Source organism: Pseudophryne corroboree, chromosome 6 (genome assembly GCF_028390025.1).
Source record: "Pseudophryne corroboree isolate aPseCor3 chromosome 6, aPseCor3.hap2, whole genome shotgun sequence".
Lineage (NCBI taxonomy): Eukaryota > Metazoa > Chordata > Amphibia > Anura > Myobatrachidae > Pseudophryne > Pseudophryne corroboree.
Window position 1 is genome coordinate 430,964,400 of NC_086449.1, and position 23,928 is coordinate 430,988,327.

The 23,928-nt window shown below is 43.5% G+C and overlaps 1 protein-coding gene across 4 annotated transcripts in view; it reads left to right on the plus strand.

The window, feature by feature from the left end:
• PIK3CG (phosphatidylinositol-4,5-bisphosphate 3-kinase catalytic subunit gamma) overlaps positions 1–23,928 on the plus strand; it is a 130,012-nt gene that overhangs the window by 42,727 nt on the left and 63,357 nt on the right. The window contains exon 1 of one of the 4 annotated variants that reach the window (XM_063927055.1): positions 4,054–4,124. The exons of 2 other annotated variants lie outside the window; for them this stretch is intronic. The gene's annotated coding sequence lies outside the window, so the exon portion shown is untranslated. Of the gene's footprint in view, positions 1–4,053; positions 4,125–9,451; positions 9,577–23,928 lie in introns of those variants that run through there. One more of the 4 variants, XM_063927054.1, reaches the window with a different exon arrangement.

Genomic DNA, 23,928 nt, shown 5'->3' on the forward strand with positions numbered 1-23,928 from the left:
CGTGGATTTGAAATATCTCACGTGGAAAGTGGTCATGTTGTTGGCCCTGGCTTCGGCCAGGCGTGTGTCAGAATTGGCGGCTTTGTCGTGTAAAAGTCCTTATCTGATTTTCCATATGGATAGGGCAGAGTTGAGGACTCGTCCTCAGTTTCTCCCAAAGGTGGTATCAGCGTTTCACTTGAACCAACCTATTGTGGTGCCTGCGGCTACTAGGGACTTGGAGGATTCCAAGTTGCTGGACGTAGTCAGGGCCCTGAAAAATTATGTTTCCAGGACGGCTGGAGTCAGGAAAACTGATTCGCTGTTTATCCTGTATGCACCCAATAAGCTGGGTGCTCCTGCTTCTAAGCAGACCATTGCTCGCTGGATTTGTAACACTATTCAGCTTGCGCATTCTGCGGTAGGACTACCGCAGCCAAAATCAGTAAAAGCCCACTCCACAAGGAAGGTGGGCTCATCTTGGGCGGCTGCCCGAGGGGTCTCGGCACTGCAACTTTGCCAAGCGGCTACTTGGTCAGGGTCTAACACTTTTGCTAAATTTTACAAATTTAATACCCTGGCTGAGGAGGACCTTGAGTTTGCTCATTCGGTGCTGCAGAGTCATCCGCACTCTCCCGCCCGTTTGGGAGCTTTGGTATAATCCCCATGCTCCTTACGGAGTCCCCAGCATCCACTAGGACGTCAGAGAAAATAAGAATTTACTTACCGGTAATTCTATTTCTCGTAGTCCGTAGTGGATGCTGGGCGCCCATCCCAAGTGCGGATTGTCTGCAATACTTTTAAATAGTTATTGTTCCACAAATCGGGTTGTTATTGCGAGCCATCTGTTCAGAGGCTCCGTTGTTATCATACTGTTAACCGGGGTTCATAATATCACGAGTTGTACGGTGTGATTGGTGTGGCTGGTATGAGTCTTACCCGGGATTCAAAATCCTTCCTTATTGTGTCAGCTCTTCCGGGCACAGTATCTTAACTGAGGTCTGGAGGAGGGTCATAGGGGAAGGAGCCAGTGCACACCAGATAGTCCTGAATCTTTCTTTAATTGTGCCCTGCGGAGCCGTCTATTCCCCATGGTCCTTACGGAGTCCCCAGCATCCACTACGGACTACGAGAAATAGAATTACCGGTGAGTAAATTCTTATTTTTTCTTTCACTTTTGCATCATACAGTAGTTGCATTGTGGACATAGGGGGTCATTCCGAGTTGATCGATAGATGTCGATGTTCGCAGAACAGCGATCAGGCAAAAAACCCGGCAATACTGCGCACGCGCAACGTACTTTCATAAAAGCTGATGTAGTTTTACACAAGCTCTATCGATGCTTTTCAGTCGCACTGCTGATCATTGAGTGATTGACAGGAAGTGGGTGTTTCTGGGTTGTAACTGGCCGTTTTCGGGGAGTGTGTGAAAAAACGCAGGCATGCCAGGTAAAAACGCAGGAGTGGCTTGAGAAACGGGGGAGTGGCTGGCCGAACGCAGGGCGTGTTTGTGACGTCAAAACAGGAACTAAACAGTCTGAAGGTAGGAGTAGGTCTGCAACTACTCTGAAACTGCACAATTTTTTTTATAGCAATGCTGCGATCCTTTAGTTCGCACTTCTGCTAAGCTAAGATACACTCCCAGAGGGTGGCGGCTTAGCGTTTGCACTGCTGCTAAAAGCAGCTAGCGAGCAAACAACTCAGAATGACCCCCATAGTGAAAAGAGACCCCAGCCTGTTACTTTAACCGCGCAGAAATTAGTTACAGATGCAGCACAACGGTACCTGACATGAGAAAAAGCCACGGCCACTACATCAGAGCACTTCTTACCTAGAATTGATCAGTGTATTATAGCAAAGTAGTTTTGTCACTTCCAGTTGTTTTATTTGTGTAAAATGCACATTTGGAGAAAAAAGCTCTGCGAGGACCTAGCTTGCCGAGAGGGGCTACTTGACGCATATGCACTTTTCTGTAATTTGGGATTTACTGTAGGTTATAAATTCGGGTGTATTAAGGTATGCCTGTGGCCGACAGCGTAACGAGTGCAAATGAGCCCCTTACGGGCTCGCTGCGCTCGCCACGCTGCAGGCACGGTGGCGCGCTACATGCGCCATGCTATTTATTCTCCCTCCAGGGGGGTCGTGGACCCCCACAAGGGAGAAAATCTGTCGGTATGCCTGCTGTCGGGATTCTGGCGCCGGTATACTGTGCGTCGGGATCCCGACAGTCGGCAACCTGAAGACCACCCATAAATTCAGCCCTGCTATCTATCAAATGTGTTCTGCAATTGTTGCCATACATTTACATTATCACTATTGTTTTTATCACAACTGATAGAAGTTGTGCTTTGTGTCTGTAAAAAAACCCACATGAACATCTTCCGGGTAGCTGTGAGAAATAAGCAGAGTAATAGTGTAAGGATAATGGGCCTGATTCAGAGGTGCCATTTTGTACACAGAGACAACTACTGCCAGCGTCTCACATCCGCTGCTCACATACATAAGTAGGGACACCACATGCCCCATGGGCACCCCTATGCTGTCTTAGACTGAGCATCTCTCCTAAGATGCCGGGGCCTCTTCAGCTGTGAGTGAATTCCTAGTGGCTGATAGGTAGTGCCCTGGAAAGAGTCCACCCTGCCTGCCTTTTTCTAGCCACGCCCGCTACCTCCCCCAAATGCTGACTACGTGTCACTCACTTTGCAAATAGAGCCAATGTGCTTGCGCTGTTGATAATCCACCGCAACGGGTATATTGCGCATACGCAGTGAAAAAAAATCGTTCTGCTGCGTCCGACATCAACATTGTGTGCTTCTCTCAACCAGGCCCAGTGTCGGCTGCATTCCTAACTGTTCACACTTTCTGTAACTTGAAATACTGATATGCAGTATGTAAAAACTATTGCACAACAAGTTTATTATTGCAGCATTTGAATATCCTTTTGTTGTAACATCTGCAAGACTGGTCCCATGATCCGACATCACGGTCCTGCTCCTGTTACAAACACACAATGAAGTAGTTTGAGATTCTGTAAAGAAAGCAGCTTTTTTTGCACATAAAAAAATCTTAATTTACATAAATTACTGTAACCTTGTTTTAATTACGAAAGTGAAAGATTACTTTTAATCAAATTTACAATTTTACTGAGATTGATTTTGTTGTGTTAGTTAAACAGCAATGTTTTAACATAAACAAATATCCCTGAATTCGGGATCTATTTATTAAATTGAGGGAAGCCTTATTCGTAAATGAATGTTTTCACCTGAGAGAGAACTTTTAATTAGTAGAGATGTGCGCCGACCCCATGTTTTGGTTTTGGATCTCCAATATCCAATATCTTTGGTATTTCCCTTGTGTTTTTGGATTTTTTTGGGATTCTTGTTTTTTGTCAAAAATCATAAAAACAGCTAAAATCACAGAAGTTTAGCCTGTTTTTGTTCCTACAGTATTATTAAATTAATTTCCAGTCATTTGCAGTCAGTCATCATCATCCGATTCCTCATCCCCATCAGTGTGTACATCATCTTCTTCACACAATATTAATGTGTCCCTGCTGGAATCCACCATTACAGGTGTCTCTGTATTTTTTGGTCGTAAGTGCCTGTAAAGGTCTTCCCATGGAATTAGTCATTCATTTTGATTAACATCATCTTTTCCACATTTTGGAGAAGTAACCTCCTATGTCGATCTCTGACAATGTTCCTGGATGCGCCGAAAACTCTTTCGTAGTACACACTGGAAGGTGGGCAACTTAAGTAAAGCAAAGTTAGTTTGTGCAAGTGAAACAGACTGTCAGATATCCCTATTTGGATACTATCACTAAAATAATCATCAACCATTCTGTAAACGGTGACTGTATCAGATGGAGTCATGGTAGACACGTCACTAATTATAGGCAGTTCTTTTAGGCCGGACCAGATATCAGAAGGTTTTGTTGACTGGTCTGCATCATCACCAGTGGGTCTCTTAGGAAAATTTAGTTTTTTTTTCTGGCAGCAGCACTTGCCAGAGAAACTGAAGGAGGAGATGTTGCTGTGTCGCATGCCGATTGAGCTGACAGTTTGTTTACCAACAGGTCTTTGCATCTCTTCAGATTTGTGTCCATTGGAAAGAAAGATACAACTTACAACTTAAACCTAGGATCAGGTATTGTCACCCAAATATAGTGATCTAATTTCAAGAGATCGACGATCCTTGCATTCTGGCAAAGTGAATGAAGAGCTTGATCTACAAGTCTGACATGCTTAGTGGAATAATTTCATTTCATCTCCTCCTTCAGTTTCTAAGAGTCTAATAAGAGAAATTACCTGACTCTAGCTGGCAGTGTCTGAACTAACTTCACTTGTGGCAACTTCAAAGGGTTTGAGAAACTTGCACAACATGAAAAGTATTCTCCACTGCGCTTGAGTAAGGTACATTCTCACTCCCTATGTCATAGGTCGTTGTTTAGCCTTGAATGGCCTTGGCCTTTTGCTGCTCCTCCATCTGCTAAAGCATATAAAGGGTAGACTTTCACATAGGTACTACATCTTGCTTCAGCTGTTGGTAGGGCAAATTCAGCAGTACTTGCAATTGCTGCAATCTTCGACATGCACTTGCTGCATTTCGAAAATGTCCCGAAATTTATTGGGCCTTAGATAGCATCTCCTGCATGTCCCTGTTACTTAAAAAAATGCACCACCAACTTAACTGTGTGAACAGAACAGGGTACTTGTTGGAATTCACCCAACTGTAATGCTCTCACGATATTTGTGGCATTGTCCGAAATCACAAATCCCCATTAGCGTTCAAGCAAGATAAGCCATTTTGCAATTATTTCCTTGAGTTTTTATAAGAGTTTGTTAGCGGTATGCTTCTTAGTGAAACCAGTGATACATAGAGTAGCCTACCTCTGAATGAGCTGGTATTTGTCATGTCATCTTTAGTTTGCCCTGTTACGCTTGTCCACATATCTCTGGTTAAGTGGACGGTGGGTACAACAGCATTTCTGAGGACACTAATTAAGTTTTTCTTAACGTCCTGGTATATACTACGAATTGCTTTTCTAGTAAAGTGGAATCTAGATGGGATTTGGTAGCAGGGAGGGACACAGGACCTTAATGATCTATCTAAAACCCACTACATTAATAGCAGATACTGGATGCACAACTAATACCAGCATAGCTGTTATGGCTTCAGTAATCTGCTATGCAACTGGATGACTGCTGTCATACTTGCTTCCCCTTGCGAAAGATTGTCTAACAGTTAATTGTTTTGTGAAATTACTACAAGTAGTCTTCCTTGTCCCCTTCTGGGATGAGGATTCACTCACAGTAGCAGCAGCAGCAACAAGCGTAGCACTGAAATTAGATGCAGGACTACTTCCAATCATGATTGAGGATATTGATGATGAAGGTGTTGGTGGTGGAGATTGCAGGCGCCTAGATCTAACAGAGAGAAGGGAGCTAGTTGACGCTGGACCGGATGTTGTTACGTTTGTAGCCAAAATTTCAGAATATACAGTATATATATATATATATATATATATATATATATATATATGTATTAGAGATGTGCACCGGACATTTTTTGGCAAAATCTCCCTGAAAATTTGTTGTCGGATTCGGGTGTGTTTTGGATTCGGTGTTTTTTTTTTTCAAAAAACCCTCAAAAACAGCTTAAATCATAGAATTTGGGGGTAATTTTGATCCTATAGTATTATTAACCTCAATAACCACAATTTCCACTCATTTCCAGTCTATTCTGAACACCTCACACCTCACAATATTATTTTTAGTCCTAAAACTTGCACCGAGATCGCTGGATGACTAAGCAAAGCGACCCAAGAGGGCGGCACAAACACCTGGCCCATCTAGGAGTGGCACTGCAGTGTAAGACAGGATGGCACTTAAAAAAATTGGCCCCAAACAGCACATGATGCAAAGAAAAGAGAAAAAGAGGTGCACTGTGGTCGCTGGACGGCTAAGCTAAGCGACACAAACACCTCAATATCACAGGAATTATTTGTTCTAATCAATGGTATTATTGGTCCAAATCACTGGAAGAAAATGACAAAATCACTGGAATTATTCGTTCTAATCAATGGTATTATTTGTCCAAATCATTGGAAGAAAATGACAAAATCACTGGAATTATTTGTTCTAATCAATGGTATTAATGGTCCAAATCAATGGAAGAAAATTACAAAATCACTGGAATTATTCGTTCTAATCAATGGTATTATTGGTCCAAATCACTGGAAGAAAATGACAAAATCACTGGAATTATTCGTTCTAATCAATGGTATTATTGGTCCAAATCACTGGAAGAAAATGACAAAATCACTGGAATTATTCGTAAACCTTTGTAGAAAGTCGCTGCTTTCTGATTACAGAAATGCTCAGATATTCCTGCGAATCCACAATCCCTTCCCAGAGGAAAAATAAATTGAGAAACCGTTGTTTGAGAACGTTTGTCCTCTTTCCCTTACAAATGAACAAACAACTTTCCAAGAAGACTGACGTTTTTGGGATTATGGAGACATAATGTTTTTGAATATAAATCCTAAAGCAGGTGGTGTATTAGAGCAAAAGAGTGCAAGAGACCAGCCATGCAGTTTCTGAAATATTATGACAAAATGTTACTGTATTTCATAAGCACTCATTCCTAACTCTGCTAAGTACTGTTTGGTATACTGTATCTGGCTTCCATGAGGTAGTTGTCCATTATTTCAGCTTCCATTGACCTTTTTGAAAGCGGTAGAAGTTATTGATTCTTTTTTTTTCTCCCTATTTTTAATTTTCTCCTGCATAGCCCAGTAAAATGTTGCAATGTTAAGTATTGACTTGTGCCTTCTGGGGGTCCACTTCTTCACCAAACCCAGCCAAATCTCATCCTGATTCCTAACCCTCTGTTCCACGTTCTCTATGTACCCCATCTGTGTCACCCATGTCTGTCTACCCATCCCCTTTAGATTGTAAGCTCTCACGAGCAGGGCCTTCTTCCCTCATGTGCTTATATACTGTTGGTCACCAAAATGCTGCACTGTAATACTATATATACTGCTCACAAAAATTCTGCACAGATATGGAATGGATACTTGCAGTGACACAGAGCTGCAAGATACAGCAATGGCCTATGTACAACTATATACTGTTAGTCACCAAAATGCTGCACTGTAATACTATATATACTGCTCACAAAAATGCAGCACAGATATGGAATGGATACTTGCAGTGACACAGAGCTGCAAGATACAGCAATGGCCTACTGTACTGTACTACTATAATTATTATATACTGGTGGTCCCCAGTCCCCACAATGCAGCACACTGATCAGATATTTGCAGCACACTGAGCACAGATATGGAGCGTTTTCAGGCAGAGAACGTAGATATTTTCAGCACACTGAGCACAGATTATTTGCAGCACACTGAGCACAGATATTTGCAGCACACTGAGCACAGATTACGGAGCTTTTCAGGGAGAGAACGCTGCCACATCCTCTCCGTTCAATCTCCAATGCACGAGTGAAAATGGCGGTGACGCACGGCTCCTTATATAGAATACGAATCTCGTGAGAATCCGACAGCGGGATGATGAAGTTCGGGCGCGTTCTGGTTAACCGAGCAAGGCGGGAAGATCCGAGGCTGCCTCGGACCCGTGTAAAATAGGTCAAGTTCGGGGGGTTCGGATGCCGAGGAACCGAACCGCTCATCTCTAATATATATATATATATATTAATTTATATGCAACAATAGAAGAATTGGCGCCAAGGAGTCACATCAACTCCCACTATTCCAACCCTAAATTGGTTGTCACTTTTTAACATAACATAATAACATGTTCCATCATAAAACATTTATTAAAAATTATTTAATAAATGTTTTATGATGGAACATGTTATTATGTTATGTTAAAAAGTGACAGACAACCAATTTAGGGTTGGAATAGTGGGAGTTGATGTGACTCCTTGGCGCCAATTCTTCTATTGTTGCATATTCTCTATCTTTAGTCCCTTCTAACAGGGGACTTAGTCGAATAGGCTGCCTGTACCAAAAAGTATACATTTCATTTTAGGGTGATAGTTTTAACAAACTAGCGCAGAGGGAGAGTATTTGTTTTGAATATATATATATATATATATATATAATATAGGGGTGGGGTTGAGGTCCATTGTTTGTTTAATATGAACTCTTCATTTATTTTTGTCTTTTTGTTTTGTTTTGTTTTACAAATTGAATACTTTTGAAAATTGCAGGCAGCTGTCTGGTTTCAGTGGGGTGTTACCAGTTTTTAAGTGCTTGAAGAGCTGGCCTTGGGAATTAGGGAGGCCAATCCCAGGCCATTTTTTTCAATCCCGGGTATCGGGATTGAAAAATGGTCAATCCCGGGATACCTGGGACTAGCTTTTCCCTATGTGTCCGCCCCCCTCGCACCGCCCCACCCGCCCTGCACACATAACTCACCATACTACAGGGGCGGGCGGGAAAAATCTGTGTCTCTCTCGGCGGCTCTCAGCGGCGGCGACAGGTGATGGCGGACGGCATAGCGTGACCTGTGACTGCACGTCATGCTGCGCGGGGGAGCCGGGAGGAGGGAGCCGGGCAGCGTCTGAGCATCCTGAGGACGCTCAACGCTGCCCGCGTTAAAAAAACTAAGGGCCGTCTGATCCATCAATCCCCAGGATTGGAGCTTCCAATCCCGGGATTGAATCCCACCTGTTTTTGGCCCTAAATCCCGGGATCCCACCGATCCCAGGATTGGCCTCCCTATTGGGAATGTGCATAGAGGGCAGATTGTCTGCATGCCAACTTAATTTAACACCAATTCTATTTGCCATGGCTTACAGCTGCTGTGTTATGCAGTCCAGCCACATAAAGAAGAACTTAGCTATGGCATTTCCCATTCAATACATTATAGCCATAGCAATCTGAAACAGCTGTGTTAGCCCTTTAAATACTGCAAATGGTTTTGATTTGCATTGTAACCACTGTGTCTGTCAGGTGGCGGCATGCTGTAGAACACAGGAGCATATGAGATGATCATGAGTACTTTTTCTTCTGCATTGCAGCCCCTCACACAATTTTGGCCAAACATACTGTATCCTTTAACATTTCTGAATGAGCAATTTATCAGTTGCTAATACAGTCCAACCATAGGTAATATTCTTACGTAGTGCAGCATTGTGTGTCATGTTATCCTAGCCGTACCTTTCAGTGTGGGATGCTGGCTTTTTCCACACAGTAGGCCTTTGTGTTTTTTACACAAAATTGTTTCTACACAGCTTAATGAATTTACATAGCAATAGAATATTAGTACTGCGGGTAATACATTTTAACAAAGCTATTGCTGGTTGTTTCAATACATTTGTGCTGTAGCTAGGGGAAGTGCACAGCGGCTTTTCTAAATATGTAATCAAATGAATAATCAATGTGGTTAAAGCTTCCTTCCTGTTGCCAGTAGCACTTCCTCTGTAGCTAGAGAAAAAGGCAAGAAGTAAAGCAGAGCAGCTGCTGTATCTGTCACACAATCCTGGCAGGCAGCAGAACGGGCAACTTGTACTCTGCAAATCCTAAACAAATGAGTCTCCAGCGGCATTACCTCTCTCAAACAAGCAGGTAACCATTTACTGTATCACTACTGTGCTTTGAGATGAGTTTTTTCAACCCTGTAAAATTGCTTTACTGACCATTTCATTAAATATTTTACAAATTTACTAACATCTAGAATTATAATTAGCATTATTTTTATTATTATTGACATTTTATGGTGCTGTAACAAAATTTCTACACAACTGAAGCCAGGAACATCATTTGCAATATATTGGGGTTGTTAATAACTGATTTACAACCCTACATAATTTCTATTTCTAATGAAGAGATCATGGGCTGCGAATAGTCGCAGCCTAGAACGCCATGCAGCATGCCATGATGCAAAATGCTGCATCGCAGTAAGATGAGCATGGTTACAGTACATCTTTAGATTTGTGTATATTGTTTTTCTTCCATATGAAATAAGACTATACAAATGTGTTGTCAGGTGGCTCATTCCCGCATTATTTAGGGTGCATGGGCGTCTTTTTTGTGATTTGTCTCTCGTATGCGCATCTTAGCCGAAATCAGAAGACAGCAATGATTAATTTGATATGTGACACTTATACATCTGTGTGTGAATAAGGAAGGAATCTGTATACGAAGTGCTGCGATGCAGCAGCCACAGATTTTTTTTCACGTCAAGTTTCTTTGTGCTTCATCTACAAGTTTGTCAATTTTTTAAAAATAATTCCTGTGAAATTAAAGTCAAATCCCGTATTTCTGGTACATATTGGGTGGTGTGTCGCACCACAGGTGCAAAGACACAAATTGTTTTAAAAAGTCACTATGCTACACCACTCAGTGTGACTCACTCTTGTCACATGATATATTGAGGCTAGGGGTATGAGGACACATTGTACGAGGTATATACATTGAGTGATGTTTGGCAACCATGTGTAGACTTGTCATTTCACAAAGATATTCTAATAGCATTACAGAGATGGTATTGAACAGTGGTGGTATGCAGGCTCCAGTCACATGACCACTGGCATCCTATCCATCGGGACGCATCTCGCTAGGAGAAGGAATCAGCCTTTGCTCTCACACCAGCTACAGTTGTCCACCTGGAGCAAGTATATTTTCCTAAATTGGGTACACACGGTAAAATTTTGGCTATGTTAAGATATCGTACACTATTTCACTTGAAATACCCTGAGCTCCTGAACAAATTAAATAGTGCATACACACGGTAAGATATAGCATAAGATTTAGCACAATAGATTTAGCATAAGATATAGCATGAGATATGGCTTCTCACTTTATTGTGATGATGCAAATTGGATACAATATCGTACGTTAACATACACATGGTACAATGGTGGTCATTCCGAGTTCGCTCTTTGCCGATTTTCGCTATGCTGCGATTTGTTGCTAAATGCGCATGGTACGCAGAGCGCATGCGCTTAGTTATTTAACTGCTGTTGATCCTGCGGCGCTTTTCAGTCGCACTGCTGATCGGTGAGTGATTGACAGGAAAGGGGCGTTTCTGGGTGGTAACTGAGTGTTTTTCCGGGAGTGTGCTAAAAAACGCAGGCGTGTCAGGGAAAAACGCTGGAGTGTCTGGGGAAACAGGGGAGTGGCTGGCCGAACGCAGGGCGTGTTTGTGACGTCAAACCAGGAACTAAACAGACCGAGCTGTTCGCAATCTAGGAGTAGGTCTGGAGCTACTCAGAAAATGCAAGAAAATATTTAGTAGCAATTCTGCTAATCTTTCGTTCGCTATTCTGCTAAGATACACTCCCAGAGGGCGGCGGCCTAGTGTTTGCAATGCTGCTAAAAGCAGCTAGCGAGCGAACAACTCGGAATGAGGGCCAATATGCACTAGACAGTGTGCTATCTATCTAAAATTGAGCTGCATGTTCATCCGACATAGAACATCGGATACGACCCTCGGGAGCGCGCACCGCAGTATATCACATAACATATAGGGGGTAATTCCAAGTTGATCGCAGCAGGAAATTTTTCAGCAGTTGGGCAAAACCATGTGCACTGCAGGGGAGGCAGATATAACATGTGCAGAGAGAGTTAGATTTGGGTGGGGTGTGTTCAATCTGCAATCTAATTTGCAGTGTAAAAATAAAGCAGCCAGTATTTACCCTGCACAGAAACAAAATAACCCACCCACATCTAACTCTTTCTGCACATGTTATATCTGCCTCCCCTGCAGTGCACATGGTTTTGCCAAACTGCTAAAAAAAAATGCCTGCTGCAATCAACTTGGAACTACCCCCATAGTACATACACACGTTCCGATATAGTGCACTATATCACACTCTAGCCAGATAGTGTACAATATACTGCAGAAAATCGCACCGTGTGTACCCAGCCTAAGAGGCAGTATAAGTTTCATAATATGCAACAGAGTTTAATGATAACGATTTCTAATGAGCTTTTATATTATCTATTCCACAGGTTCTCAAACTCGGTCCTCAGGACCCCACACGGTGCATGCTTTGCAGGTCTCCTCACAGAATCACAAGTGAAATAATTATCTCCACCTGTGGACCTTTTAAAATGTGTCAGTGAGTAATTAATACACCTGTGCACTTGCTGGGTTACCTGCAAAACATGCACTGTGTGGGGTCCTGAGGACCGAGTTTGAGAACCCCTGATCTATTCTGATCTCAGTGACATCAGCTTCATTTTATCCTAGCTTAATGCTGGAAGCTCATCTCTCATCATATAGCGCCAACCATGTCCATTTGTATAATTCTTTCAGGACTCACTTACCAACTTCTGTTGCACTTTTGACACATTGATAATTGTACAAAAGTGCATTCAAATCAAGAATAATAAGTCAGTAGTGCCATTCCCCTCATTGTGATCTTAAAGTCTAATATTGTCCTATTGCCTATGTCTTAAGCTCTGTACACACTGGACGATATGAATGTACAATATGAATGATAATTTTTTCTAAAGATCTATTTTTCATATCATCCAGTGTGTATGCTTGAACAATGAACGATGTGCACACACCAATTTTGCCTAAATCATTCATGTTGATAGTCATTATCGTTCAGTGTGTACACATGAACGATATGAAATCGGTCATAGTTAAAATCTTTCATATCGCGCAGTGTGTTCGGAGCTTTAGTGCTTGCTACCACTGCAATACGTATTGCTAAAATTGTAATACATGAAAACACAATGGTGGTCATTCCGAGTTGTTCGCTCGGTAATTTTCTTCGCATCGCAGCGATTTTCCGCTAATTGCGCATGCGCAATATTTGCACTGCGACTGCGCCAAGTAAATTTGCTATGAAGTTTGGTATTTTACTCACGGCATTACGAGGTTTTTTCTTCGTTCTGGTGAGCGTAATGTGATTGACAGGAAGTGGGTGTTTCTGGGGCGGAAACTGGCCGTTTTATGGGTGTGTGTGATAAAACGCTACCGTTTCTGGGAAAAACGCGGGAGTGGCTGGAGAAACGGAGGAGTGTCTGGGCGAACGCTGTGTGTGTTTGTGACGTCAAACCAGGAACGACAAGCACTGAACTGATCGCACTGGAAGAGTAAGTCTCGAGCTACTCAGAAACTGCACAGAGAAGTCTTTTCGCAATATTGCGAATCTTTCGTTCGCAATTTTGCTAAGCTAAGATTCACTCCCAGTAGGCGGCGGCTTAGCGTGTGCAATGCTGCTAAAAGCAGCTTGCGAGCGAACAACTCGGAATGAGGGCCAATGAGAGAGCATTTTATTATTATTATTATTATTATTATTATTACATGTTGCAAGTGTTTTGCAGCGCCGTACAAGGGACAGTACAGGGAGACAAAACTTAGCATTACAGTAAATAAATAACAAAAATAGAGTACAGGTAACAGAGAGCACCACAATTCTCAAAACATAATACAGCTAAGATGTAAGAAGCAAGGGAGTAATCATCGTACTACTTGAGGCTGGTGGCCATAGATAGAGATGAGCCTTTACCAGCAGGGAAAAAGGCGGGTAAAGATGTTTGCTGAGTAGGAGATAGCTGTGAGTGAAATATGTCAAGAAGAGGGCTTTGACAACAAGAGGAAAGAGGGTCCTGCTCTGAAGAGCTAACAATCTAGTGGGATGGGGCGACAGACAGATGACATGAGGTGCAAGCAAGCGGGAGATAGCCTGATGGCAGTATGTAAGCAAAGCAGAGATGTTCAAGGCATGAGGCAGGGGGATGGAGGAGCAGCCTCAGGACTGGGTTATGCATCGGAAGGGTATGCTTTGATGAATAGGTGGTTTTTTAGTGCCCGTGTGAAGCTTTGCAAGGTCGGGGAGAGTCTAATGGAGCGGGGGAGCGCGTTCCACTGTAGGGGTGCAGTACGGGCAAAATCTTGAACTCGAGCATGGGAAGCAGTGACCAGGGCAGAAGAGAGGCGACGGTCATTGGCCGACCGTAGGGGGCGGGAGGGAGTATGAAGGGAGAGGAGGTTGGAGATGTAGGGAGCAGTGGACTTACATATGGCCTTGTAAGTGAGGGTGAGGAGTTTGAAGAGGATTCTGTAGGGGAATGGGAGCCAGTGCAGATTTTGTTGAAGGGCAGTGGCAGACATGGAGCGGCAGGAGAGAAAAATAAGCCTAGCTGCGGAGTTGAGGACAGATTGGAGGGGAGCAAGATGGAAGCAAGTGAGGCCAGTGAGGAGAACATTGCAGTAGTCGAGTTGTGAGATGACCAGTGAGTGGATGATAAGTTTATTTGCACTCTGGGAGAGAAATGGCCTGATGCGAGCAATGTTGCGTAGCTGGAACCGACAGGATTGCACCAGAGCTTGGATGTGGGGTTCAAAAAAGAGGGAGGAGCCAAGAGTGATGCCCAAGCAGCGGAGTTGGGGAATGGGGGAGATGATGGTGTTGTTGACAGTGATAGAGCTATTGGTAGGGGGTGTTACTCTGGCTGGGGGAAAGACAAAGAGTTCAGTTTTGTCCATGTTGAGCTTCAGAGAGCGCTCAGACATCCAGGAGGAGATGGCGGAGAGGCAGCTGGAAACCAGAGAGAGGACAGAGGGGGACAGATCAGGAGAGGAGAGGTAGAGTTGTGTGTCATCAGCATAGAGGTTGTATTGAAGGCCAAAGGAGTTAATGAGCGCACCCAGGGAAGAGGTGTACAGGGAGAACAGAAGGGGGCCAAGGACAGATCCCTGAGGGACCAACAGGAAGGATGGAAGGGTGTGAGGTGGTGCTGGAGGCAGACACAGAGAAGGAGCAGATAGTGAGGTAAGAGGTAAACCAGTCAAGGACAGTGCTAGAGAGGCCAACGTTTTGGAGTGTGCGGAGGAGGAGAGGATGATCCACGGTGTCAAAGGCAGCAGAGAGGTCCAGAAGGATAAGCAGAGAAAAGTGGCCCCTGGATTTGGCCGAAAGCAGGTCATTGGTGACTTTCACCTGGGCAGTCTCAGTGGAGTGGAGTGGAGTGGAGTGGAGTGGAGTGGAGTGGAGTGGAGTTGGCGAAAGCCAGATTGTAGTGGATCAAGGATGGGGTTGTCAGAGAGGTAGCTTGTGAGATGGCTGTAGACCAGTCGTTCAAGTAGTTTGGAGGCGAATGGGAGAAGAGAGAGAGGTAGCTAGAGGGAGATGAAGGGTCGAGGTTGTTTTTTTTAGAATGGGTGAGACCAGAGCATGTTTGAATGGTGAGGGAAAGATGCCGATAGAAAGCGATAGGTTAAAGAGGTGAGCAAGGTGGGAGCATTCAAAATGGATCTCTAAAACACATCTGAAGAGCTCATTTTCACGCATTTTACCAGGTTTCTTTACATCAAAATAATATATTTGGTAGGTTTGTACATGTTATGTAGAATTTTTACGCTTTCTACAGTATTTTTATTAGAAGCAGTTTAGGTATCACTATAGCTCTATGTATATAATATCAGTACTTCTAGAGTGTGACCTTTCTCCACAAATGTCTATCTACAGATTTAAGTTCTGTGATTATTAGCACCATTATTGAATGTTTGTGTGGGCATGTGTAGCTGGACACAATGTTAGTGGTAACACCATTCCATATGCATGGATTTCTTTAACTATTCTTGTCTGTATGCATCTGGTGCAGTAGTGTGGCATATCTATTAGTATTATTGCCTCACAGCACTGAGTTTATGGGCGGGATGTAATGTAGCCCGAGTTCGTAGGCCGTACGGGATGACGGCCGAACACAGACTTTTTTTTAAAGGGGCAATCACTTACAAGGCATGGTTTTGCCTTGTAAGTGATTGCCCCTTTAAAAAACGTCCGAGTTCGGCCGGCATGTGTGCTCACTTATTTCCAGTGTAGATTGGTCTTCTTCGTTCCAGGGGTAAAAAAACAAAAAAAAAACCCATCAACCCGCTCCACTGGACGTAAGGGGATCCATGTTTACACATGGATCCCCTTTTCCCGAATGCTATGCCTCCTTGTGACTTGTCACTTGAAGACCCGCCAGCCAATCAGGGTGTGCCACGTCATAGCGCTCTCTTGATTGGCTGTGCGCTCCTGGCCTGTCAGTCAAGCGGAGCCCATAGGCTATAATGGTGGGGGGGGGAATCCCCTTTGTAGTCTATGGTGGGAACCTGCGACCTACCGCAGACTGCAAGGTTAATTGAGGTCACTCTTGTGGGTGTCTGGAGGGGACCCCTTTATTGGGGGGTCCCCACTCCCCCAGGGAACCCCAGCCAGGGGTGACTAGCTGGGGGGGGGGGTAATGCCACTGCCACAGGGACCTTTATAAATGTGTCCCCCGACTGTGGTATTATCTCCTTGACTAGTGGAGCCCGGTGCTGATTTAAAAAATACAGGGGACCCCTACGTCCTTTTACCCCCGTATTTTTGGGACCAGGACAGGTCCAAGAGCACGGTGCTGTTTGTTAAAATACGGGGAACCCCTACACAATTTGTCCCCTGTATTTTAGCAACTAGGACAGGCTCAAAGAGTCCGGGGATGGTTATGCTAGGGGGGGAGGACTGCACGTCTTTTTTTTTTTTTTTACGGTTTATTTACTTTTACAGACATTGGCCCTCATTCCGAGTTGTTCGCTCGCAAGCTGCTTTTAGCAGCTTTGCACACGCTAAGCCGCCTCCTACTGGGAGTGAATCTTAGCTTATCAAAATTGCGAACGAAAGATTAGCAAAATTGCGAATAGACACTTCTTAGCAGTTTCTGAGTAGCTCCACACTTACTCGGCAACTGCGATCAGTTCAGTCAGTTTCGTTCCTGGTTTGACGTCACAAACACACCCAGCGTTCGCCCAGACACTCCTCCGTTTCTCCAGCCACTCCCGCGTTTTTCCCAGAAACGGTAGCGTTTTATCACACACACCCATAAAACGGCCAGTTTCCGCCCAGAAACACCCACTTCCTGTCAATCACATTACGATCACCAGAACGAAGAAAAAACCTTGTAATGCCGTGAGTAAAATACCTAACTGGATAGCAAATTTACTTGGCGTAGTCGCACTGCGGACATTGCGCATGCGCATTAGCGACTAATTGCTCCGTTGCGAGAAAAATATAATGAACGAACAACTCGGAATGACCCCCCATTGATCTGTGCATGCTACCGTCAAACTCACCAACTAGAAGCTGGTCTATTGATTAGAGAGATTTTGGTAATGCTTTAGTGCGAGTTGTAAATTTGCACCCTATCACATTGCCCGAGTTGTATGTTTGCAATGGCAAAACATCTGTATGCGAGTTTTGCCATTGCGAGTTTTGGGATTGAAGGAAACATGCAAGTTTGCATGTTCCCGCACCCCATTAAATTGGTAGAGTTTGCAAAATGTGCGAGTTTAGCGCTAAACTCGCACATTTGTACTAACTCGACCCCTATTACCTCCACTGTCAGTCTCTGCTATCTGTCAAGATGTCTCTGAATGCAGTAAAAACAAGTTGCCACTTCAGGATCTGCAGCAACTCTTGATGCAATATGGTTAGGCTTCCCATAATATCCCTTTAATCCGGGACATCTATGATTTACACAGGTTCTGTGGCTGGCTAAATTTAAGCCTCCATTTACCTAGTTTTAAACATCCACAAAAACTGTGTACTTCAAAGGTATCCTGGATTAAAGGGATATTATGGCAAGTCTAGATATGGAAGACCCAACTTTCCGTGTTATCACTCCAGCCAGTCCATATGTAATTTATCTCCATAAGAATTAAACAAACCTTCAAGGAAGATAAAGTGGAGAAGTTGTCCATAACAACCAATCTGCTTTGAACTGTAATTTTACATGCTGTGCTAGATAAATTATAGCTAGAAGCTGAGTGGTTGCCATGGTCATCTCCACTTTATCTTTTTCAAAGGTTTGATACATCTCCCCCTTTCGTCTACCTGTCATTTATCTAGCACAGCGGTCTATGGGCCTAATTCAAGGTTCAACGCAAAAGTATTAGCAAAAGCAAATTTGCAAACATTTGCAAAGTAAATGCAAATCTGCACAAAATAAAAAAACACGCCCACAGTGCAAACTAACAAAAAAAAAACAATACACAAAAGAGGAGTCACTCTGAATGATGCACTTACCAACATTAGCTAAACAAAGGAATAAACCTAAAATTCAGAATAATGTACCTGGGTCTTGGGTGGTGCATACGCATATCTGCAGATAGCCAAGCAAAAAGTACAGAAAAAGTCAGTGCAGATTCTGTGGCTCAGTACCTGCTCAATACCTGTCTTTTGTGTATTTATTTATTTATTTATTTTTTGTTAGTTTGCACTTTGGGCATGTTTTTTTTGTGTGTGCAGATTTGCGTTTACTTTGCAAATGTTTGCAAATTTGCTTTTGCTAATACTGTACATTTGCGTTCAACCTTGAATTAGGCTCCGTGGGGGTAATTCAGACTGGATCGCTGCAGCGATCGCAGTATTAAGTACTTTGTGGAGTGTGCATGCGCAGCGGCTGCACTGCGTGTACGCACCCCAGGAGCCCAGTGAGATGCTATCAGCATCTCATTGGCTGCGATGGCCTCTGCCTGATTGACAGGCAGAGGCAGTCACAGGGCGGGAGGGGGCGAGCCAACGGTGTTAGAACGCCGTTTGCGGAGCGCGGTCCGGACAACGGAGGCGTGTTCCGGACCATTCAGGGGCGGGCCGCGGTGGCTGCGTGACGTCACACGCAGCACCTGCGACCCGAAATGCGGCGGGTAGCTCCCTGCCAGAGCACAGGAGCTGCGCACGTACTCGCCTCTGCGGGGTAGACTAGCCCTGTGCTGGGCGTCCCCCTGCATGTCAGAGTAACTGATCATAGATGTGCTAAATTTAGCACATCTATGATCGACTCTGAATTACCACCAATGTACTAAGCCTTGGAGAGAGATAAAGGTGACAGAGCTAAAGAGAGAGATGTATTATACTGGCACAAATTGTGTTGTTATAGCTCTTCCTGCTTCGCCTCTTTACCGAGACGAAGCAGGAAGTAGTAGCGTCGAGATATAGTAACATCTTGGCTTTGAAAACTCCTCCCTCTGGCGATGCCTGCTACAGCCCACACCTGTGTCTCCCTGGGCCGGCTCCACTGGGCATGCAGGAAATCTCCCGTGTGCAGTCCGGAGCCAGCATCCACAGCACCCAATACTGTGAATGGGCCAAAGAAACCTGCAGCTGTCGAAATCAATAGTTGCAGGGGTTGGGACGGTACATTGCCCCCACACATTCAGCACGCTATCTTACACATAGTAGTGTCATTAATGACAGGGGTGCATAGCGCCCCTGTCATGTACTACACATAACTTGCTGATATCACTACACCCCATAACGCCAAATAATACATCTACACCACAGTACCAACCGATCAGCTCCTGTCATTTTTCAAACACAGCCTGTAACATCACAGTTAGGAGCTGATTGACTGGTGTTTTAGCTATACTTTGCAGTGTTTTAAATGACAGTTAGACACTGATTGCTTGCTTTGGGCAACTACTCCACTTTATGGTAGTGATGAGCGGATTCGGTTTTACTCGGTTTTACTCGGTTTTACTCGGTTCTCAAAACGGCATCTTATTGGCTCACGGATGTCACGTGTTTTGGATAGCCAATAAGATGCCGTTTTGAGAACCGAGTAAAACCGAGTAAAACCGAACCTCGCTCATCACTACTTTATGGGGTCTATTTACTAAGGACGGGATGTACTAAACAGAAGTTTACAGCATTTTCGGAGTGTACTAAGCCGCCAGGTCAGCGCAGCAGAGGCGTTCGCCAGCTTTTGCTGACGATACCCCATAGGAGGCTATGGGCTTCTCTATACTGTGCTGTGTAAGTTATCCAATCAGATCCCTCCCAGCATGCCCCACGTCCGCCCCCGTCACCCTGTGCATGCGCAGACTGACTCCCGGGGCCAAAACCCGGAAGTCAGGCAGCCGCTGGGGATCGCAGAGGACAGCTCTTATCGGAAGAGCTGTCCTCCGCAATGCTAATCGCATATGTAACTTCATATGCGATTAGCATCGTGGCGTTGGGCAGCGATGTCTATTAGTACATCCCACCCTTAGCCATGGATAAAGGTAAAGTGGACGGAGATAAAGTAGCAGCCAGTCGGCTCCTGTCATTTTTCAAATCCAGCCTGTGACATGGCAGTTAGGAGCTGATTGGCTGATACTTTATCTCTGTGCGCTTTATCTTCACTTAAGGCCTATTAAATAGACCCCTGTATCTCCCCAAGGCTTGAGAAGCTCATGGCAAGCAAGGAACAACTGTCATACAGGACCTTATCCCCTTTACCTATGGTTGGAGCAGGTAAATTAAATGCTCATCAGCGATAGGTCTTACTCTGAGCTATCTAGGTTAAGGGGTCTATTTACTAAGCCTTGGATGGAGATAAAGTACCAGCAATCAGCAACTACCTGGCATGTTACAGGCTGTGTTTAAAAAAATGACAGGAACTGGTTGGTTGGGACTTCATCTCCGTGCACTTTATCTCCATCCAAGTCTTAGTAAATAGACCCCTAAATCTGTTATTTGGCTAATCTGAGACAACTCTTTAAAACTGATAATGATACTTGATTCATGCCTCATAAAGTCCCTCCTGGAGGCTCCTATATCAAAGGACCCCTGGATATTTTTACTGTGCTACCCACCCCTGGGGGCAGCGAAATCCCTGATTACTCTTAACTGGAAATATACCTCTACCCCGCTTCTCTCTGCACGTAAGACCCAGATTTGGCGTGTATTAATCCGGCCCTGTGCGGCAGTGGAGGAGATAACTTATTATCTTCATGATCAAGGACATGTTTTTTCCCAACTTTGTGCTCCCTGATTGTTTGCCTAGCGTATATTACTGTCCCCATCCTCTTGAGTGCTACCTTTATGCGTGGACCCATGTGCGGCGAATGTTGTTTCTTTGTTTCCACCCCTATACAGTTGTAGTCTAATTTTTTGGATGCACATCATGTATCCTTATGATTATGTTTGTGCCCCCTCCTAACCTAACTTCCCATACACCCCTCCCTCCGCCACTCCTCAATATCCTGATTGTTTTGTTATTTTCTTTCATGCTTCTTAACGCATTTAAAATTTGGTCTGTATTGGACTCATGTTGCCCTTGTATCTATTCCTATTTTGATTGACCGTTCAAAATAAAGATTTTTTTTTTTTTGTAAAGTAACAAGGTGAACAAACTCTTAATGGCAAACTGACACTTAACATCTCCATATTAACTACAGCCCTATTGCAATTAGTACTTTATATATTATTGCAAACAATGTTGGGTCATTCCGAGTCAGTTCAACCAGGCGTGTCCACCATCCATCTCAGATTTTTATGAAAATTTTTTAGTTAAGAGAGGATGTCAAAACAACTCCTCATAAAGCCCACCAAGAACCTTTGCAATCTGGTAGACAACTATGCAATAGATAGCACTTATCCTTGTGTATCCATGCCTATTTCCCTATAGATTGTAAGATTGCGAGCAGGGCCTTCCTACCTCTATGACTGTTTGTTATTACCCAGTTTTGTTATATCATTGTTATTTCCAATTGTAGAGCACAGCGGAATTTGCTGCGCTATATAAGAAACTGTTAATAAATAATAATAAATAAATAACTATTTCTGCCAAATATCTCAACTGTCTGACAATTCGTTTATTATATATTGATTTTTCAATTTATTAAATTATTTACTAATCGCTGCTTCTTTATACAGTTTATTTGAAGTATCACGGGAGTTTATTAAGGAATCACCGCAAAATTTACACCCCTAAGGTAACTCTTCCTCCTGAATCCAAAAATCCAAACCAAACCACTTTATCTGACTTTTTGAGTTATGGCAAAAAAGCAGGTTTTTTGAAAATACTTAAAAACGCTAGGTTCAATCAACATTAGATATCCGAAATTGTTTTAGGTGCTTAACAAAAGTATACATTACTACCACACAAAAAAATCAGCATGGTACTCTGTTTTATAGTGGAGAAAAAAAAAATCATGAATTACTGTTGTATCGCATACATAATTAACACAACAAAAAACGTGAAATTTAAAAAAGTAAACATACTGTAACTTGAGTCCATAACTTAAGTTGAGTCAACAATCACATTATCTTTCCCTTGTTTGGAACCTGTTGTAACGTTCTGTAATTTTCCTTAAAGTGTCAGCAGACAGTGCCTTCCAGTCCTTCCTTGGATAGTGGGCACTTCCGTTACACAGAGGAAGTAAATAAAAGGAACAAAACACTGAAGGCCAGGACAACACATTTGTTGACTGGTTTTGTTTCATGAAGTGTACCAGCAGATCTTGTACCTTCTCATTACATTGAATAATATACCCAATGTACCAGATATACACTGTTGCTATGTATGTTCCAGGTTGCAGATCACTTTTGTCTACATTTTTTGTGACTGTGATCATAGTGACACTAAAGGGGTTATGCAATTAGCCATGGTAAATTGTCCCGTCTGGGGCTATCCGATTAGCTCCGTAAAGCTGCATCTCGCACCGACTTAGCAGGGATTTTGTTTCACCTGTCTCAGGCAGGCAAACCCAAATCCACAGAAACGGGGCTGTTTCTACCAAAAACACACAGGTTTCACTGAACCTCTGTGTTTTTGGGAGATAATGTATTTTTTTTACAGGCGACTAAATTGGATAGCCTGTAAAAAAAATCTGAGTGAAACATCATGAAAAATTGATGTATTTTCACCTGTAATTGGATACCCCCCAAACTGTGTTTCCTGCTGTCTTCATATCGTCTGATGACAATCGGAATACGTGTAGTTCATCATAACTAATAGGCCAAAATTGGTGAGAAGTACAGTATTTGTTCCTACCACAGTCTTTGCTGTTTCTAGATGGCTATGCAGCTTGGTTTTGCAGTCTTGTATTACATGTTGTGACACGTTGAAAAACTTTATGCCATGTATCTTTTCAGCCCAGCTATACAGGTCCAAAGGTGTCAAGATGTGATGAGTTTCCACTGCTTGCAGTCTGCTTACTTCAATTTTAGTAATAGTTCCGCTAAGTGTTTCATAACTACCATAATGAAGACATGCACAGATATGGCTACATGATCAAGGGTATCACTTATAACACACAGACTCAAACGGTTTAAAGTGTCACACAATCATCTTACCTAAAAACAGATGTAGCCATGCTAATTGTTGCCTCGCGGCAAGTGTGCCCGCCAATGGAAGCCTATGGAGCGAACGCCAGCTGTGATCAGTCGCAGCACAGCGCATTCGCACTATGCCACGATGCGTATGCCATGCGCACGCATCGCAGCATAGATGAGCATGGCTCTATCTGTATAGTACAGCAAATGGATGAAGTGTTGCTTGTGAAGTGTCCCAGTGGAATCCTTGAATTGCATCCTGACACACAAATTAATAATTTTCTGCAAAATCTATTAACACATAGCTTCTGTTTCTGGTAGAATGGTTTCTTCAAATGGTGTAGGTATTCAGCCTGCGACTTTGCTGTTTACAGATGGGCTGTTGCATCATCAACAGCACTACAAATAACTTCACGGAATTGTTCCACCGTACTAGTGATTGTAACCAATTTACTGCTGCTTATAAACAATTGTGTCCTCATAATCCATGTCACTATCATGAAAAAGTTTTTCAGCTATTTTCTTTAGTGCTTCCAGACCTGGGCATTTATCACATCGATGAAACACAGAATGCATTTTTGCAGCAATGCTAACTAACGCACCATATGTCGTAAGGAACAAACCTTAAGGGGCGTACACACGTACCGATGTGTACAGAGATGTGTGCTGAACGATCTAGCACAGAACGCTCAGCACAAATCTCTGTCCCGCTCAGCACAGCGCGATGTGTTATGAGCGAGGGTAGGGGGGGAGCGCACACTTCACCCAGAGGTGAAGTGAGCGATCTAACTAGATTTTGCCAATCTGGAGTCAGCAACAGCGCCACGCGGATCCGCGCATCGCTATCGCTATGGGGCATACACACGGAGAGATCCGTGCTTAGTTTCTAAGC